Consider the following 16,593-nt stretch of genomic DNA (forward strand, 5'->3'; position numbering starts at 1 on the left):
CTTGAATGCACCACAAATTAAACTTTATTTAAAATAACAGTTATAGATGATTAAAGAAAGCATCCATATTCACGAGATATTTATCAAAATACTATATGAATGAAGTATGGCAATATGACAAAACCAAGTTGCCTAGTTTTAACAGTCTGATTCAGAGAATTTGCATCACTTTTACATGCCAAGTGGACCCATATAATGTATGCATTATGAGGAATACAAAATGAAAACTAATTAACATTACTGGCAAGATCATCCAGTAATTTTCACACCAGTGGCACAGCAGGGAAGCTTTACATTGATCATGGAAAAGTTGAATTGGGTAAACATCAGTAAAAAAAAAAATGTTTTGAGAAATAAACCCAGAACAGATGTAGTTAAAAAAATAAATTGTGGTGACCAATAATGCTTTTATAAAACATCCGTTTTGGATATTTTCTCAAAAGATTTAATAAATATGTATAAATAACTTTTACTAGAATATATATCCATATAAACTGGATGTTTCAGCTACAGTGAAAATTATTTTGACAAATGATTTTGACATAAAAGAAGCATTCTTATGAAATAGTCAGGATTTTAGATGTATAATTTGTGACAACAAGAATGTTCCCTGATGTTTTTTGATTGCAGAGAGATGATTTTACATTATTTATGATCATATCATGAAAGTTTAAAGGACAAGGATGGAGATTTAAGTACTACATGTCCACTGTAATATATATATATATATATATATATATATATATATATATATATATATATATATATACACGCACATATAGTGTAGTGAAACTTTGAAATATTTTAATTTGTTCATAAATAAATGAGCATATGTTTGTCAAAATACCAGCAAATTTGGTCAAATTTCTGCATCTAACATAAAAAACTATCAGCACAATTGAGAACCTGTTTTATTTTTTGAAGGAAGACACTCTTTTAAAACCATCAAAAACATATGCAAATTTACTCTTTCACATATGCACTCCTCCGTAATGAAAAGAAAAATGAAGATAAACTGTGATGATTCAATGGCCTTAAACTAAGCAACAGAAAAGATGTATTCTAAATAAGTTCCAATATTGAATGTTTTGTTATGTCTGCAGCCTCAAATGTGGTAATGTGCCATTGGCCTGAATTGTGACGATGTCGAAGTTTTTTTTTTGATGTACATGGATCACAGTAATATAATCCAGAAGTATTCATCTCAATTCACTATTATTCCGAATGAATGTTCCAGCCCAAGAATATTATAATTTGAATAAACAATTCCATCCACATAAAATACTGAACACAGTAAGAATGATTCTATTTCAAGATGTTAAAGCAAGAATGATAATTTCTCAAGTAAACAACATTTCAAGACACAAAAATAGAACCAGGATATGAGGGTCAAAAGTTTATTTCTAGAACATTTTAAGTTGTCATCAAAATAAGGTTTATTACTACAATTATAATAAAGAACATGTGAAACATCAGGTTCAACAGGTTTTGTCCATAAGGAAATTCCAATGTCCCATTCTCAGATTAAGATAACTAGTTTACTTCTGTTGATAAAGATCCTAATATTAATCTGTTCTCATGGAGACATATTGGCACTGTACACCACTCCCCCGATAACTCGCAAACCCGCTTATAACGTGGATCCCATTTTTAAAAACCAGTAAATACAAAAAAAAAATGATCCCTATTTCTTAAATCTTGAAGAAAATTGTGATCAAAATTGGTAACTGAAACATTGAGATATTGCTCATTTTATAGCCGAAAACAGTAGATAGGACCTCAAAATTTTAATCAAAATTTTGAAATTATTAGCTTTTAATAAGAAGTCATATAAGTGGTTATATTTTCTTTCCAGACGACGTTCTTAGTAAAACCATAATTAAAAATATTCAAGGAAATTTCTACCAATGAAAATGTCACTTGTGCTTAGTGTAGGCAGTACAATAATACTTAAATACCAGTTACATAAGTTTTGTTAAGTGAAATTTGTGTTTTAATTCTATCTTTTAGTTCATCTTAAGTGTAATTATCATAAATGCAGGTTTTCTGGGTTCTTCCTCCACCATTAATACTGGCCGCCATGTATAGCCTATCGTGCTGAAAAATGGCGTTAAACCCCACAACAACAACAACAACATCATAAATGCAATGTGTATTTAAACGTAAAAGGTGTCAATCTACCACAACAGCTATGTCTGCAAGCGTTTCTCTGAGAACCTAATTAAGTGCCAACCATGTTTTGATAACTGATTTGTGGAAGTATTTGTTGTAGTGTTGCACTGAATTAAAAGCTGGCTTCCTTTGTATTATCATGCTAATTATGTCTTTTCAATCAAATAAAGGAGGTGGATTAAAGGAAAAGTTAAAAGGCACGCAAATACATGTACTACAAACTTAAAATCTAGCCGCGGTCATTATGTCTGGTGAACTCACTTCATAGATCAATTGAACACTGTTAAAAATCATATTTTATATGTAACATAAACTACCTTAAATCAACCGACTCATTCATAACTGTGATCAAAGATAACAAGGCAACTAAGCTAAATGAATACTTTGTAAAATAAAGAGCTTGGTTTTACAGAAATGGACCATTGTGGGCAAGCGAGTTTGAGATAATTCATGAACTGGCACTAAGAGATATCCTCAGGGATGATAAGAAGCTTCACTGTTACTTCCAATGAAATCATGACATCAATAATGTACTAACTGAACAAATAAAAAAATTGAGTTTTGACGTAGACGATTGTCTCATGAAATAAATGTCGCTTGTTTTTAAAAAAAAGGAATCTTGTTTGGTGATGTATCAACAGTCAGTCTAGTTTCCTGCAAACATTCCTGATTTTGCAAGATACTAATAAATACCACTCTGGGAATAAGATTTATTAAAAAAAACCAAAAGCAGTGATGTATTAATATGGGAGGTTTTCACGTACATGTGATGATGGTTGTTCAAACCAGTTGGAACGATCTTTCACATGTTGGACATTTTGAAAATTAATGTTATTTATACAGAATAATTAACAACTTCATCAGAAAAAGCATGTTATTAAAAATTATTATTGACGTAATTGTAAAGCGAGGATTCTGTGATTAAACAACCCAGTTTCCTAACTCCCCCCTTGTGGTTTTCTCGATGTTTAAGCAGATTTTTTTTCAATTTTTGGAGGTCCCTTGGTAACTCGCACCCTCGTTTATAGTGTGGTCAATGTTTGTGGACCCCATTGTGCATGAGTTATCGAGGGAGAGGTGTATTATGTTTCTTACAAAAATAGTGTCACTAGTCAGGTACACTGTTAACTTGATTTTGAACAAGTTAGGAATAAAAACCCAACCAAACTATATAATTTATTTGATCATTAAGAAAAACCAACAAATAATACAAGTTAAATATACAAAACAGTGTTCTTATCTGGCCCCATTAGGTCTTTTGCCATATGGACGAAAAATATATCAAGTACATAACATAGAAAAATTTCCTGTTCTTGTATTGGTTTGTCATTTATATTTATGATATGCTATGGATAATTGTATTTTGGAATTAACCTTGTCCAAAATAAAAGTTAACTGTATTTGTGACTTGAGACACCGAAGTTGTTTTTATTTTGTAAACAAGTAATACATAGTGAATATTTCCCCTGGAGTATGGGTTAAATATGCAGATGATTATCATTAGTAGTAGCACTTTTATTTGGGTCTGGGTCTAGGACATTGGAACCCCCCTACTTAAAAATACTTAGCTTACCTGATGTTTACCACATTCCTTATTATAATTTTCCTTAGATTGTTCTTGAAATGATCTTTTCTCCTACATCCTTACTCTTCTTTTGTGTCTTACTTTATTATTAATCTTGTTTATTTAAGAAAATACTCATTATTGTGATTACATCCAAAGCAGAAATAAGTCTTATTTTGTGTTCAATATTTGATTTAGGTGAAATTATTATTCAAATTATTATTCACTGGAACTACAAAATATTTTTCTTGGACAGAAGCATTAACTTGGAATTAGAGTGAATTCAGACAAGGACATCTTGGATTTTATTATTGTGATAGAAGACTTAGCACATCATAACACTTCAGGCTACTGGTAAATTATTACCTTCATGGCTACATGCACATCAGCGTCTTTAGTGCTAGATCCTATTTTGAACACCACTGTAATTTAATTAGGACTGGTGATAGAACTTTTTGGACTGTTAGGGATTTAATTTGCAATACTGTAATTTCTTTTTAAATTTTTACTTTATATTCAAGGGAAATAAATTATTGGTTGAATTTTACAAAACTTGTTGGTTTTTGCTAGTTTCTATTGCTTAGACATAGTTGCCAACCCTCATGATTTTGGCCTGAATTTCACGACTTTTTCAGCGATTCACAGATTCACGCTGCAAGCAAAAAATTCAAGAATTCTCCAATTCTCAATTATTTTAAATCTTTAATAAAATGACCGATTTACCCTTAAGCGCTAGTTGTGATATTGGCAGTTGTTGAAACGATCTGGTATGGCTGGTCGCGATATTAGTAGAACTACAGCCGATTGGTATTGTTGGCCCGGTAGCAAGCATTTTAGCCTATTTTAATCTTTATGTAAAAGAGTAGTTTTACAAATGCTTTTGAGAGAAGCTAGGGCCTAACCGGAATTTTGCTCCGTGCATGCGTCACCAACACTGATTTGAATTAACGTTCTGCATTGCATCTAAGATCTTGAAAATGGCTTCACCACCAAGGAAAAAGAAATGTATTGCTCAAAAAGTGAAGTTTAATTTGGAATATATCAAAAATTGGCTGTGAATTCAGCCATAAAACATTGATATACATCATGCTTTTTGCACACAGTGTGCCACAAATTTTAGCATTGGGCACGGTGGCAGAGACGATGTGAGGAAGCACATTGGTCGCAAACAACGCGTAGAGGTTGGGAAAATTAAGAATTCGCAGATTTCCGCTCTGGAATTTTTTTCATTGATGGAAGACCTGCAAGCTACCAATGCTGAAGCATTATTTGTCAGTTTTCTTGTTGAACACAATCTACCTTTATCAGCTGGAGACCATGCTAAACATTTGTTCCGACAAATGTTATCAGACTCGAAGATCGCTTCCAAATTTTCCTGTGGATAAACCAAAAGTACTGCACTAGTGAAAGCAATATCGGAAATTGCCACAGAAAACTTGGTCACCAAGATCAAACAGCAGGCAAGAAGTCAGAACTGTTTTGAAAGCAAATTTACGATCAAGAAGTTGAGGATGTGCAAGTCTGCCACAGTATCATGTCTTGGTAAATAACCACAGGAACAAGTGAAGTTTATGAATACCATAATAAATAGAAATGCAGATATATTTCTGCATATATGTAGTGTTTTAGATTTATTTTGCGATCTTGTGTAGTATTGACGGTCAGAATGGATGGAGTTATTGTCATGGTATTTTTCACTAATTGATGTCCAGATTCACTAATCTGTATCCCTATTTTCACTAATTGCGAGCATGGAAGGTTGGCAGCTATGCTTAGTTTAAGCTCTGAGTCATAATACTAGAGACCATATATATCCCATCTTTATTCATTACGGTCAACTATTAAGGCATTTAACACTGTTTTCTACTGTATTTTATTTAATATATTGGTACACTATTTGTTGGGACACCATGGGTTAATTTTAAATAATTTTTTTGTGCACCATGTTCTGGGACACAAAATTTTTTAAAAAAGTTTTCAGTTGTGGGATATCTTTTAAATCATATGAAAATTATGAAGAACATTTAATTTAGAAAAATCTTAAACTGTACTTGCGATAATACTCTTTAACCCTTGAAGTGCTGTATTGTTTTGCAGTACAAGATCCCTCAGTGCTGAATTGTTTGAGAAAATAAAGAAGAAAACTACACAGTTTTTAAATTGCATGTATTTCAATAAATATACACAGTAGAATCACAAACCGTATATGAAAAATGATTGTGGATGTCTAAACTTTAAGATTAGCATCAAGGCACATGTGTAAGTTTAACATATTTGCATGTACAGGTGCAAATACAGGTAAAATGACAAGTTATGATTGTATTTCATCTGTATTTTTGTTTGTTTTTTAATGGAAAAGTTCAAATATCTCTAAGAAATATTATATTCTTTAGTAGTTCAACCATGTACATGTAATGTCTGTCACAATGTTATATCTAAATTGTGAAAATCACAGGTAAAGTAAAGGCAAAAGTTTTGTAAACATCCACTCTGTGAATGTCAGAGGTAAGTTTAGACCCCAGAGTTAGTAATAAATGTTCATGAAAATTTGTCACTTGTTATTTATTCTAATATCATCAAAAATAAGGTTCATAACTGGTGAATAAACCTCAGCAGATGCTTAATTTTTTTCCGTCACTGGGTGGATCTTGTGTAAAGGGTCACCTTGATTGTTCTCATTCTCTGCCAGGTGTAAATTGCTTAGAATAGCTAGAAATCTATCCCATACTCATTTTTTTGCTGAAATATGGGGTTGATATCACATCATCAGTAGCCCAGTAGGAATCGAGATCAGATTTATGTACCAAACCCATTGCTATAATCAGTGCAAAAAAAGTTTTAGCTGCTCATGTGTGACAGGCTGCCATTTCTTCATGCGACTGTTCTCCTTTAAGTGTGCCCCATGAACTCTCTGATCTGCATAACGATTTGTTTCATCTATTATCAGATGCAATAACTCGTCATAAAAAAAGGTCCTAAATAGTCCATAGGTTTAGTGTTTGCCATCTCGACATTTAATTTTAATTACCAGTAATTGTGGGGTTGACAGGCATGCCATCTTTTTTTGTCCAGCTAGCATGTACATCAGACTCCAGTTCCACGTCAATTCCTGGCTCAAAATCACTCATGGGTATTTCCATCAACACTTCTCCAGCTCCAATAATTTCATCTTCCTCAAATCCTTCAAAATCATTATCATCATTGCTATCAGAAGCCAGTATTTTTTGCAAGAAATCACCATCGTATTCAGTGTCAGCCATTTTAATTTTTTCCACGTATCACATGCTCAAAAGCAAGTATTTGTAAAACTTCTTCACGAAATGCAAAGTAAAGTACAACAGACTGCTTGTTCTGGGCCTCTATAAACCAATCAAATATAGTTTTACAAGCAGTCATGGCAAGTTGAAGTAATAGGATGCATACATTGTTGCTTACCTGGAAAACGACTTAAGTTGCGACAAGCACTACGAGACATCGACTGACAACGTGACTAATGTTGCAACTTGCACTTTAAGGGTTAATGCACTGCATTGTCTGATAAACAAAACCCTTCTCCTGCACATGTATGATCCATTCTTTCAGTGCATGAATATATTTTAGCTCCTCTTTCCTCATTGGAGGCGACACATCTACTGCTGCAGAAACTGCAAGGACTAAAATTAGATTTTTTTTTCCTGCACAAGTCATGCAAATTCTCATATTTTTAACCTCGTTATTGACAGTTGGTCCAGGAATGAGATCAAAGTACACTGATCTTCATCCATGTTAATGATCATATTGTTGGTAAAATCATCTTCTCTTCTAGCCTTCACAAATTGTTTGGCACACTTTAAAGAATCCCAAGTCCCCTTCCAGGGTTGGCTTGCTTTGTAATAAAATAACCTTTGTGTTTGATATTCTGCTGTTAAGTTCAAAGGATGAGTTTATTGCTTGCTACCAAGTGTGTTTATTCAACACCTGGGCTTTTATTTGTTTTCCATTTGTAATTGTAATTGATACAAACAGGTATTAATGGCTGCAGAGTAAATAGTGTACACAGCATTAACTTGCTTTAATAGTTCTTTTTGTATCCCATGAAGTCAAAATGACTGTCCTTTCCAATCAGCGAATGTATTTTCTAATAACAATTTTTATTTATGAGATATCATCATATTGTTGACCAGGATATAATACACTTGTTTATTTTGCACCTTGTACCATGTCATGTGTGAATTTGCAGGTGCCTTCAAGCAGTGGGTTGACTGCTTCGGTGGCCTAGTGGTAAGAGCGTCCACCTCAGATACGGGAGGTTGTGAGTTCGATCCCAGCTGAGTCATACCAAAGACTTACAAAAATGGTATTAACAGCTGCCTTGCTTGGCGCTCAGCATTAAGAGGTTAGTGTTAGGACTGGTTGGCCTGGTGTCAGAATAATGTGACTGGGTGGGACATCATGCTACATGTCTGTGGCATTATGCCTCAGTGCTGGACATTACTATAAACTGCCACACTGCAGACCTCCTTGCGATATGACTGAAAAATTGTTAAAGCTACATTAAAAATCCTAATCACACACACACCTGTTCAGTTTTGGGGTTGGCTTATACGCGAACGGGCTTATACGCGAGTATATATGGTAGTTAATTAAAAGAAATTAGTTTTGAACCCTGCACTGGAAGCAACTTTCAAGCTTTTTCACATACCCACATTGGCTGAGACTGTAACCCTCATGGAAAGTGGTGAGATGTTAGTGATCTGTAAAGGCGAGCACCTTTTACCAATCTGACCTCCCCCGCCAATCATGTGATGACTGGCATACAAGATGTTAAGACTGCAAGTTAAACATGTGATAAGTTTAAATTTAAATTTTTTAAAATAAATCAGACATAATTTTTTGAAACTTTTTTTAAAAAAAACTGTTTGGTAAGGTATTAATGATTCCGGTAAACTTTTGTAGTTCATCCAATTTGGTGATAGGTATTAACCATGGTTCATAAATGTAAAATTTGAATATGGTAATGGTTGGTAGGTTGACTTGGTTGGTTTATGGCACAGCAACAGAAGTAGAATAGAGTAATCATTGGTTTGGTGGTATTTACCATTGGTCATACATGTAAAATTGAGTATAGTAATGGTTGATAGGTTGGCTTGATTGGTTTGGTGGTATTTACCATTGGTCATACATGTAAAATTGAGTATAGTAATGGTTGATAGGTTGGCTTGATTGGTTTGGTGGTATTTACCATTGGTCATACATGTAAAATTGAGTATAGCAATGGTTGATAGGTTGGCTTGATTGGTTTGGTGGTATTTACCATTGGTCATACATGTAAAATTGAGTATAGTAATGGTTGATAGGTTGGCTTGATTGGTTTGGTGGTATTTACCATTGGTCATACATGTAAAATTGAGTATAGTAATGGTTGATAGGTTGGCTTGATTGGTTTGGTGGTATTTACCATTGGTCATACATGTAAAATTGAGTATAGTAATGGTTGATAGGTTGGCTTGATTGGTTTGGTGGTATTTACCATTGGTCATACATGTAAAATTGAGTATAGTAATGGTTGATAGGTTGGCTTGATTGATTTACAGCACAGCAACACAAGTAAAAGATATTAATGGTTGGTAGGTTGGTTTTGGTGGATCATGGCACTGCATCACAACTAGAGTATAGCAACAGAGTACCTGAAATTTTACAGACTCAGTCTGAAGTTATTTTAGGGATCAAAAGTGTACTTTGAGAAAATGAAATGAAACCGAATAAGTTTAAATAAATTCTTATATCATAGTGAAATTGTGGCAGGTCTTAAGCTGGTTTAGGCTAGAATACAGTTTTGATTTGCAAAAGAAGCATCCAGGCACAAGTCTGCATTTCCTCGGATCTAATGCTTTGAAACTGGAAAACATCAATAGGCATAACTTTTTAGAGTTACCGTGTGTGCTTTTATTAACACATTAACCCCTGGTGATGGGTTTACCCTATTACCTCCTGCAACGTAAATGCGGTGCAAGGGGTTAATGAGTTAAATGGTCAGTCCCATATTCTTGTGATATTGATCATTGAACCCTCATACCCATTTTGCTGAAGATGGGCACACAGTTAGCAAGGTTTCAAGTAATTTCATGATTTCTGCATGTTTAGGCAGGTCCTGAAAACTACATTGGTCCACGGTTTAAGACTGATTTTAAAAACAGCTGTCGATTGATCATATGTAAGCAGCACCAGCCTGTCGGACTTTTGAATTTCATATTAAACCAATAAATTGAAGAAAATATGCTTAATAATCCTAAAAACATCTGAAAAGAGTAATAAATGTATACCAGTGCAAAAGAACGTTGATTCATAAGAGGCTGGTGTTATAAAATATCACTGGAAATCTGCAGATTTAGTATGCAATATGCTGACTACCAATCTTGGTGTTATCAATATAAGTCTAATGTTTGTTCTATACCATAGCTAAAACTAAGCATTAGTAGTATCGGATTACTATATGTTCTAGATGCTAAGAGTTTGTTCAAGCATGGATTGACGGGCAGAAGTAAAGAATCAACCACAGCGAATTTATCTGCAGCAAGATATGTTGCACTGCTGAGGGCATCAGAAACCCTGGTCCAAAAAGGACGGAAATTATGAAAAAGGTTATTTATATATTAAATAAATATACCGCTGGGTCCCAGTCATCAAGACCCAGATTCCTGAACATTTAGTCCCCTCCCCCATGTGTGTTTCTGGTCGGCCGACTGTTCCTATTTTTCATTGTCCACCTTAGTACTTTTCTCTTCCCAGAGTTAAGGAAAAAAATAATCCCAAAATTGATTTAACATCTGATTGAGCCAGTTTAGCCCAATATATGTTACGATTAGTACATTATGTACAATAATCATTATCATATATATATATAATGTTAAATAAAATTGAAAAAAATCCCTACCTACCTACCCTAATTTTAAAACCAGTGTAACAGGAAACGTTTTTTGAGGGAAGGGTCTTAAAAAAGGCTGATTGCATAACCAGTTATTTACAATGTCAGAGAGACCATACTAGCTGATTTTCCTTAGAAGACCAGTTCCTGCTGTCTGCTTTCTTCTGAGAAAGAACAGCAGTTGACACATACCCCATGAAGGCCTAGGCAAAGTTCATCTGAGGTTGAGCAATCTGTCAGTTAGTTGGAGTTTCTCTGAATTTTCCCATTCTGCCTTAGATATTTTGACAACACAAAAGTCCAAATATCTAGAATTGGGAGGCAAAGGTCATAGAAAACTCTTATCTGCTAAGTGAATAGTTACTTTTAGGGCTTCTGACTGGCTTTATGGTTTGTTTTCCCCATTTGTTTCATTGAATGGCAAATGTGTTTTATTTTATTTTGGCTTGTTATTTTTTGGATATATATAGACTTGAACTTTTAGCTAACTACAGCACTGACATTCAAAGAGGCTTTGATTTGAAAATATAAAAATATTAAAGTTTGTAAAATATTTATATGATTGCCTAGGCAATAAGGAAGTGTCTGAATTTTGAGTTTTCATTTTTTTAAAATTTTTTCCAGTCACTGTTAATGCACTATAGTAAATATTCACATGTATTGTCCGACTTGGTTTTCTAACTGTTCCTTGGCTTATGAGGACATGGGCAGTGTATGGTCCTATTGGTCCTGGACAGTGTATGGTCCTATTGGTCCTGGACAGTGTATAGTCCTATTGGTCCTGGACAGTGTATGGTCCTATTGGTCCTGGACAGTGTATGGTCCTATTGGTCCTGGACAGTGTATGGTCCTATTGGTCCTGGACAGGGTATGGTCCTATTGGTCCTGGACAGGGTATGGTCCTATTGGTCCTGGACAGTGTATGGTCCTATTGGTCCTGAACAGTGTATGGTCCTATTGGTCCTGGATCAGTAATTCAGAAGTGAGAATTTCATGCTCTTTCAGGTGGTAAATTCTTAATTGTAGTATACAACTCTACTTTTGCAATTTATGACTTTCAGGAAAATATCTTGAAAATTTCAGGTAGAGGTACAGTCTGTATTTCATCACAATATGTATATAAGGATAAGTATTTGGGTGTCTTGGACTAAGTTTATTTTCTGAACAATTAAAAAATCTCAAGGTTTCTCAGTTAAAGTTGAAAAAGGAACTGAATTCAGAGGGGTAATGATCATTTTTTTAAAATTAACCAGTGAAAACTACTTTTCAAGTTTGTAGTTTGTTCATGTGATAGCATTGTGGACGTGTTAAGTTACCAAAACATTTGCTCTGTATCAGTAAGATCAGTGGCTGCTAACTATTTGAGTTCAGTGGATTTAAAAATACTGTAATGTAATTTCCTTTAGGTTGAAAAAAATCCATTGTATTTTGGGGCTTTTGTAAGTTGCTAATTACCTAGTTTAATTGTCAGACAGCTGCATAGGTTCTGCTTGAGATATTTAATAAGGTGCCCCAAGTTGTTGAGTGATCTAAAAAAGGTGCTCACCATTCCAGATCACAGCCATCTCACTTCTGCATGTGTTAAGAGTCTCAGGCTTGGCTAATGTGGGTTCTTGATAAAACTAGCCAGTAGCTTCTTGTGGGTTGGTGGTTCATCCTGGTGTTTTCCTGGAGCCTGGCCTATACTGGCCGCCATATATACAGCCTATCTTTTGCCAAGTTAAAAACCCCAAAACAAGAAGTGGAGATAGTTAATCATCAATACATTTACTGTACAAAAGTCAGCATGAATCAAGGGACAGTTTATTATTATAGTCTGTACAGGTGAGCACTAATTATAGGTAACCAATTAAATACAGAGAAACAAAATAGTACCATTTCCTGTTTATAGGTGATTTGTTTAATTTTTGTACAAAGTCTAGCTTTTGGTACAATTTAACAGGCCATCTTGATACTGAGGAGGAATTTCAGATGGGTCCCTGCAGGAAGCAGGGTATTAATAATTTATGTGTCTTTCAAGAACTTCATGATGCAGCATTTCATTGGCAGGCTCAAGGTTTCTTTCAAGCAAATTAAATAACACATTTTGTGGTCAGGCCCAAATAGCCAGCTCAATTGTAATACAAGAGGGGCTACATCACAATTTACAGGGGCCCTGTGCATCATGAAATCAGATCTTTGAGCTCTGTGTAATATTGGTGAAAAATAATGGCTTATCTAAGCTTGTTTCTGCTTTCGCAAAACAAAAATTTGAATATGTACTCATTGTCAGGGCTGAAATATTTGCATCTTCATACATCTTCATATGATCAGCAAATGCATTGATGGTTACTTGAAAAATTAGGCTATGGAACTATGTTTGCTGTAATGTCCATACGATGGCTGTTAAAAACATACTTGATGTTGAGTATTTTCACAAAAATTGGACTTGATGGGGATAACTTTTTCAAAGTCTGATCCAAACTTAAAATTCAGAAGGCATGATTTGTGAGAAAATTGGTTTTGTTACTGTAGTAATGAGGAATAGTACTAAATGTCTGGATAAGATTTTTAATTACACCTGTCTTCATGGTAATAAGAATTCACTAGCAAAAAGAGATTCAACATGGATATGCGTCGTTTATTTATCAAAACCAAGTAAAACAAATTAGGACTTCCTCTGACTTCAGATGAAGGAAATATGGACAAAATAATAAAACTATAGACAGATTTTTTCGATAATCACCCTTTGAATAGATTGAGTCCACTTGGAGCACCAGTGTTGCGTCTCCCATTACATTACTGAGAAGTACCTTAAACAAACTAAAATTTACACTGAAAAGTGAAAGGTCTGAAGCATAATAATTAATGCCTGATGTAATTTGCAATATAAATGAATGGACTGACAACATGAGAGAATGGCCAAATGCCATGTTCGGTGTCATTTGCAACTAGTTAATCTCATAGAAAGCAGTAGCTAGAAAATAAATGAAGAACTTTAAAATCTTACAAAGTTAAATCTACTTCCTAAGTTGAAATATGGATACAATTTTGCACAATGCATGAACTTGGAGAATAAAATTACCATTAAAGGAGAAATATGCTCATCACAGTCAGTAAATAATGAAAAGGAAGCTTACATTGTTTGTACCATGGAGGGGGTTGTTGAGAAAGGGTGTTGTACATGTATGCTGGGGAATGGACACTCGTGCGGTCATGTCACTTATTTGTTTTGCAAAATTGAACATGCTGTGAGAAATATTTTTAGTTCGGTCAGTGTTACTGATAAGTCAGCTAAGTGGAGCAGAGGTACGAAGAGAAATGTTGAACCAAAACCCCTTGCAAATATTAAATTTAAAAAAAAAAACAAAATTGGTGACAGCCCTATTACAGATGACAGAGAAGTAGTGCCTGTCGCCCAAAACATACCATTTTATTTGAGAAAGGCAGAGTTTAAAACCGCTGTTGACAGTTACCACTTAGAGCTTTGCTTCAGATGAAAGGAACGACAATGAACAAAAGTTTCACAAGAGAACCTTCAAACTGTACAGGTGATACATCACTTCATGATCAAAGCCGCCATGTAAGCTTAACTTTTTGTAGGAAAGGTTTAACATTTTTTCACAAGTATATACGACTGGATGCAGATCATACTAATAAACTGCAAAATGAACCTGTCATTGTAAATGTCCTTTGGAGAGAATCTAGAAAATTGAGAATTACAGCAAAGTGCACACATAGTGTCCATTAAAGAGATAACTGCATCAGTTTTATAAGGGATCATTTGCATGCAAAATTTATTGGCAGCAAATTTACAAAACATGGGCTGAACAGTGAGGTTAAAGCAAAATAATTTTTTAATTTAAATGGATATACTGTAAGTGACGGTAGATTGTACATGCCATTGGAGGAGAAATGGTTTTGTGCAAGTCCTGGTGCGAATTTAAATTGAGATACCCTTTTAGAGCTTAAAAGTCCATTTCCTAATCCTAAATGGACAGTGTTAAAGCAACTCTTTGCTAGTTGCAAATTTGATGTAAAGAGTGAAAATGGAAATGTATTAAAAGAGGCAGTGGATTTTATTTACAAGTTCAGTTAACTATATTTTGCACATGGTTGAGTTAGTAAAAACTTTTTTTTTCTGGCATAATGAAGATTGTAGATGTTCAGTATGATGATCACTTGGTGAAAAATCAGATATTGCGCCTTTCATGAATTTTATTACAAGAAGATGATGAACTAAACACGTGCATTCACTGTGGATTTGTTTGTTTCACATAAGGATTCCTTCTGTATATTTATTTTTCTTGAGTTGTTTGTACATCCATTGACTGCAGAGTAAGTTCCACTACCTGTTTTGTAATACTTTGCTTTTATATCCATCATATCGTCTTCAATACATGTACAGTCAAAACGCTAAATGTAAACACAAAGCAGCTGATACTGCGACAGGCGCAGTAGTGTAATGACTGATATACCACATGATAGAAAATGGCAGCACCCATGAAAATTGGCTCAGTGCCAGATAAACCTGTATATAAAATGGTAAATTTGTTGTGAATTGAATATTCTGAACAAATCTCTCCATCTGTGTGATTACTTACTTGATCTACTGATGTATTCTTACATGTATTTAGTAAAAGCAGCAGTGTGTGTGTACTTCATGAGATTCATTGGACTGCACTCATTCCTGTGTATGACTATGGGACAAAGTTTGCATTTTGCCATTTTTCTGTCGCTGGGAAGCACCTGGAAGCATTCCTAGTCAGTTTCTTTGGCTGCTGTTCTTCAGCTTCATGGGACAAAAGTTAGTGTACCTGTCCTCTTGAAAATTACGGTGGTTAATGATAGCATATATGAATGGACATAAAAATATCACAGGACAGAGAAAAAATAGTGCCGTTCATGTCTATTGACTTATAAGCAGGAAAGAGAGAAACGTAAACATCTTCAAATTTTTGATTATTTAAGGATGATTCCATACATTTGCCAGCGTTACAGGTGCCTATCTTTGCATTTATTATTATCATGCTTATATAATTCATTTAAATACATCCTGTCCAAAAATATATATTAATAAAATGGAAAAGTTTGTTCCAACTGACCTGCATGATTTCTTATATGTAACCAGAACAGTCCACACGTATCTTTTTATTTGGCCTTATTACAACTCTCCCTCATTATAACATGTTAGTCAGGGCATCATTACTGTTGACTGTATTATGTACATGACTGTGTTATACTGAGAACCATGATATATACAGAACTGTGAAATACAGAGAATAGGTTTTACACAATCAGATTTTGGTTGCTAGTGTTGCCTACTTATATCTTTTTATAATAATTTAAAAAAAAGAAAATTATTGGTTAGTATAAACTTCTAGTGCTTGCATTGTTTGTATGGTGGATATTTAGAGATTTTTTAAACCATTTTTGTTTTATTATTATTATTATTATTTCATCTTTCCAGTATCAACACCATTTTAGCATTATTGTTGTTACTGCTGGCTGACCTTGTGATGGTTATTATTTGTGGGGAAAACCCCCCATTTCTTTGTACCTCAAAAACAAAATTCGCATACCAGTCTCAAAACTCAAGTGAGAACATTACAGATTTGTAAATATACATGTATATAAATTTGCACCTGTGCAAATATGGACACTACAATTTGTGTGCATGATAATTCAGTAATAGTAATATTTTCCAATTGTTAGAAAGGGGTGGGGAGGCTTAATAATAATAATAATAATAATAATAATAATGAGGACTTTGTATAGCGCCTAATCTTTAGAAGCTCTAAGCACTTTACAACATTAGACAACACCTATAAGATAAAAAACATATAATGATATGATTTCAAAAACAAGCACCATGAAATTAGAAAACATTAAAAAACATGCTGAGAATATTTAAGGTAGGAAACATTATTAGGTCTTTAAGTTTGTTCTTGCAGTCGAAATAAGTGAGTTTTGA

The 16,593-nt window shown here is 34.1% G+C and overlaps 1 protein-coding gene across 2 annotated transcripts in view; it reads left to right on the top strand.

Moving 5' to 3' along the window:
- The window catches only part of LOC149780558 (uncharacterized), a 181,293-nt gene that overhangs the window by 2,933 nt on the left and 161,767 nt on the right, over window positions 1-16,593 (top strand). The window lies entirely within an intron of this gene.

This window comes from Sinohyriopsis cumingii, chromosome 16 (assembly GCF_028554795.1).
Source record: "Sinohyriopsis cumingii isolate HCF-2022 chromosome 16, ASM2855479v2, whole genome shotgun sequence".
NCBI lineage: Eukaryota > Metazoa > Mollusca > Bivalvia > Unionida > Unionidae > Sinohyriopsis > Sinohyriopsis cumingii.